Consider the following 5,349-nt stretch of genomic DNA (forward strand, 5'->3'; position numbering starts at 1 on the left):
ACAGGCGCCGCAACCTCTCCCTCTGCCACCTCCCCCGCGAGCCCGCGCGCGCGCACCCAAGCGGGCCACAGCCGCGGCGCGTGCGCGCGCTCACCTGCAGCCCCCGAAGCTGCCGCAATCGCTCGCGCTCCGCCCACACCCAATAGGAAGCGCGCACCTGCGCCCGCGGCGCCAACCAATCGATACACGCCTCGCGCGGTGCGTGGGCGGGCTGCCGCCTCAAAACCCCGCCTACCACCGCACGATTGGTCCTGCGCTGCGAGGGAGGGCCGGGATCACCTGAAGCCATGGACCTCCGCCCCGCTTCAAGCCGGAGAGCCAGAAGGCGCATGCGCGGGTTCCGGAGTTTCCGCCCCGGGAAGGCACGCGGGGAGGCCGGCCGGAAGCGCGAGCGCACCTGAAGAAGGGCTCGGCTGGGTGGGCCTTTTGCGCACGCGCGGGCGCGCGCCTGGTTGCCCGGCGCCGCTTGGCGCGCGCCAGTCACACGCACGGCCCAGGGGATTGGATGCGCCGCCCGGCCGGTTGCCGAGGCGCCGCGGGGCTATTCGGTTCCAGCCGGTTCCCCTCCCCGCTTCCACTTTGGAATGCTGCAGCCCCCAACGACGCCCCTCCACCGCCCCTTATCGTCGCTTAGGCGTCCCGCTGCAACTCTTGGTTGCAAAATTCAAGTTTTCCCGCCTCTGCCGCAGTTGCTGGGGGAGAAGCTTAGGGCTCTCTTGGCTTGATTTTGTCCGAAGAGACTCTGCATGCCCTAAGTCCGTCAGGTCGAGAGGGAAGGAAAGTGGGCTGAGGCGCGGGAAGGCTCCTTGCGGGCCCAGCCTCCCTGAGGATTACTAGTCCAGTCTTTCAGGGCTTTTTTTTTTTTTCTTTAAAAGTCTTCCTTTTCCCTCCTCCCGCCGTTCCTTGGCCATTCGCTGTTTCTACAAAATGACAGCCTCTAGGTTGTGTTCGTTTCCCGGAGTGACCAAGCTGTGTCCCAGAGCAACAAAACGCTGAACGTCCTCTCTGAAAGTCCCAGAGCCCCGCCTGTCTTCACACAGACCCTGTTGGTCATGGGGAGGCGAGGAGAAGACTGAAGATTTTGGATGGCGATTCCCAGGTCCCAAGGGCTCCCTGTGGGACCTGGGAATCCAAGAGCTGTTGAAACCTGCAAGCCAGGAAGGGGGCGGGGGAATGGAGGTGGAGGGGAAGGTCCAACCTGAGATTTGGCAAGAAGAGTGTTTAGGGTGCCTTCCTCCCCTCATCTCTCTGCCCAGCTCGGAGGCCTCCTAACACTTGTACCCCTATTTCCCAGCACTTGTGACAAGTTCCAGGTTTCCCATTTTTGTGTGCATCTGAGTTTTGTGAGTAATCTGCCACCAGCCTAGAATGAAAGCTCCCAAAGGCAGGGACCACTTGTGCTTTGCTGGCATTGAGTAGCACAGAACTCGACTCCCAGCGGGTACTCAGATGGGTCTTTGCTGGGTGCTGCCACTGAGGGTGTCCTTTCTGCAGGCTCTTCTTCCCACCTGGGCTCAAAGGCGAGAAGCTCATTTTTTTTACCCCTGGAGGATTCAGGTCACCAGACGCTTTGTGGGGGAATTTAAGGTTTTTCTGGCCACCTGTGGCAGCACAGGTGGAAAGGACACCAATCCAAGCTGTATAATAAATAAGCAAGCTGCCGCCACCCCCTGTTCGAAAGCACATAGGAGGTGACTCAAGTTCAGCCGGAAATAAAGTGCATGTCAGGGCCTGTAACTCCCCTGTTTGGACTAGCACAGCAGTTCCCAACTTTTTTGTTCTCAAGACCCCTTTACACTATTAAAAATCATGGAGGACCCCAAAGTACTTTGTTTATGTATTATGTCTTTCAATATTTATCTTAAAATTAAAACGGATGTGTCCAAAACATGGAAATACACAAGCATGCATTCCAACAGTCATCAGAGTGATGATGTCATCACATGTCTTGTCCCTTCTGGAAAACTCCATTGTATACTCATGAGACAATGGGAATGATGAGAACAAATGACGTCTTAGTTTTCTGAAAGCAGTTTTGGCCTTGCGAAGAAAGGGGTCTCAGGGACTCCCAGAGACCACACTCTGATCATGGCTGGACTAGAAACCATGTCACCACCTTTAGAGAGCTCTGTTCTTAGGTCTCCTCCTCCTCTCCCTGATTGGCAAGGCCACGCCCTGGGAGCAGCACCCCAGCTCTGTGTGAGTGAGTGTTGGGTTGGTTGAGTTTTACTCCTGTTATCGGTACTGATTTATCAGGACCTCTTAAAAAGGAAGTTCGTGGGTGCCAGTGCACCTGCGTGGGCCCTGCATTCCTGGAGGTGTCGTCACATCCTCTCTCCCTTCCCCGGGTGTGGCATCCCTCTTTACTTGGACTTTCCTTTCTAGAGGGAGGGCCAGGCCAGAGCTTCCTGGATTTCTTAAGGAAAATTATTTCAATCCGTGCGCCTGGGTTGTATAAGGAAGAAATGTAGAAAATAGTTGGAATTTGATAAAGGTATTGTGAAGGAAGAAAATCCTTTCATTCTGAGAGATGTTAAGGCCACAAGTGTGTTCACTGGGCCCGAATTTCAGCCTTTCTTGAGAAGCATGATCAGCACAGACGAGGATTTTATATTCCCGTTTCTTCCATTTGAAGGTTAACGCTAACCTTATTTCTCTCTATCATCCCTCCCCACCCCCAAATCCTCAAGCTAAAGCTGATCAAGACATGTGGCCTGAAAAGCTAGTCCCCTGCCTGGGAGAATTAATACTCAGTGGGTTAGGGAGATAAGTAAGGTGAACATACGACATTATGGACTCTCTAAATTATAGGTTCACAAAATCGTTAGTCCAGAATGGGCTACCAGAGATAATCACGCCCATACACTGTCAGGCCTCTCCACTCTCTGAAAGAAGTTAGTGAAGGTTACACTCCTGCTTTCTGCTCCTTTTCAATACTCTCTGTGTCTTTGGGTTCTACAAACACCCTGTCGTGTTTGTTTGAAATCTACCTTGTGAGGTGAAAGGAGTTTGTAATTTTCCACAATTAGTTTTCTTAATTCATCATTGTGTAATGATTCTTCTTCCTTTCCTTCTTCCTCCAACTCTTAGGAAAAAAAAAAAAAAAGGTGGCAAGAAGTCATCTGTAATGCTGGTAAAAAATTTTTTCAATAAATTTCTCTTGCCAGCTCTTTTTCTCCTTGATTGCACAAGTTCCAATTCTGATGGAGCTGGTTAATCATTCTTTGAGAAATAGTTGAAGTGTATATTTACGAATATCAGACTACTCACCGAAGCATTTTAAGCCCTTTAGCAGAGGTGGAATTAAGTCACATGATCTGTTTTCTGGTTAATGGCTTATAATACTGTACTGCTTTTTGCGCGGGGCTGGGGTGGTGGTGCTCACAGACAGACGAATGAATTATTTTCTGTAGCCTTTAGGACGTGAGAGCCCTTTTAGGTAAAAACTCAGCTTTGCAGGAGGCAGTATATGCCAGGCACGGTGCCTAAGCCTTGCCCTTGGCTTGGTCTGCCACGAGTTTGCTTTCTGACCCCTCTCTCAGACTCAATTTCTCCATCTGTAAATGCAGGACCTGATGAGATCATCTCCACAACCCCTTCCAGCTCATAACATTCTATGGTACTCCAGGGATAATGGAGATTGATCATTATTTCAACATTACCAGGGATGAACTGGAATGAAAAGAATAATCTTTCCATCAGGGTCAACAGACAGGCCGCAGTCATCAGCCAAACTATTCCACTTCCCAGGAGGTGTTGATGAAGATAGTTGATAGTTAACATTTATGAGACCTACCAGGTGCCAGAAACTGGCTAAGCTGCTTTCTATTTACTTATTTAATTTTAAGTTGCATGAAAGAACTTTATATTTGGAGGCACTCGGATCTTTGTTTTTTAAACTGATAGACATTTATTTGAGTCGTTGCTCTACTCCTTGCTGTCTGGGTGACCTTGACCCTGTTCCCTTAACCACTCAGAGCCTCGGATTTCTCCTCTGTTTCTCTATAAACAGAAGTAGACAGCAATGCCTACCTCACCAGATTGTTGCAGGGCTCAGATGGTTAACTATACATGAAACTGCTCTGCAAACCATCAAGTCTGATACAGATATTAGTGGGTTTCATTTAGCAAATAATGTTGCCTACCAAAGCCTTTGAAAGGAATTCATTGAAATAAAATGGAAATGTGTAATAAATAAATGCTTCTTTTTGTTTTCACACTGGGTAACCTCTCAGTAGACATCCCTCAGAGAGGCCAAGAGCAATCATTAAGAGCATGACTCAAGCCAGATACAAATAGTTGAGTCCTGCCTCTGACATTTTCTAACTATGTGACCTTAGGCAAGTTCTTAACTTCTTTGAGCATCTGTCTTCTCATCTGTAAAATGAGCATAATAAGACAATGAATTGTCTTAATTCACATACAAAGCACTTAGGATAGTGCCCAACAGAGAGTAAGGATGCCCTGTTACATATTATTGTCATTATTGCTAATTATTTTTGTTACCTACTGTCATAATGTAATTCATTAATGTAGCATGTATGTAATGAGCCCCAACTGTATGTATAACATTGTGCATGAGATAAAGGAAAACAACAACGAAAGAATTGACACTGTGATTGATTTCTGCCATTGAGCACTGCGCCCTCCATGGACAGACTGCTCCAACAAACATTCCTGGAGCACCTACCATGGATCAGACAAAGAAACAGACATGAACTCGACAGAATGCTTGCCTCCAAGGAACTCAGAGTCAAGCTGAGAAGTCAGACTCATGGAGAGGGAACCACAGACTTCCCTGGAGATGGTGGGCACAGCAGCTAAGGACTTGACCATTCAGGGGTCACATGTTGTTCTGCCACCACCCCGCTGTGGAACCCTGGAAACTTGTCTCAATCTTTGTTTCCTCAGGGTAAAATGAAGATAGTATCTACCTTCTTTGATTTAATAATTATTGATTGAGGCTGGGCGTGATGGTTCATGCCTGTTTCCTAGCTCTTTGGGAGGCTGAGGCATGAGGATTGCTTCAGCTCCAGGAGTTCGAGACCAGCCTGGGCAACATAGTGAGACTCTGTCTCTATTCTTTTTTTAAAAAATTATTATTATAAGGCTGAGAGCAGTGGCTCACGCCTGTAATCCCAGCGCTTTGGGAGGCCGAGGGGTGGCGGATCACCTGAGGTCGGGGGTTCGAGACCAGCCTGACCAACATGGAGAAACCCTGTCTCTACTAAAAAATACAAAATTAGGCGGGTGTGGTGTTGCATGCCTGTAATCCCAGCTACTCGGAAGGCTGAGGCAGGAGATTCACTTGAACCCGGGAGGCAGAGGTTGCAGTGAGCCGAGATCGCA

The sequence above is a fragment of the Hylobates moloch genome, unplaced genomic scaffold (genome assembly GCF_009828535.3).
Source record: "Hylobates moloch isolate HMO894 unplaced genomic scaffold, HMol_V3 SCAFFOLD_21, whole genome shotgun sequence".
Classification (NCBI taxonomy): Eukaryota; Metazoa; Chordata; class Mammalia; order Primates; family Hylobatidae; genus Hylobates; species Hylobates moloch.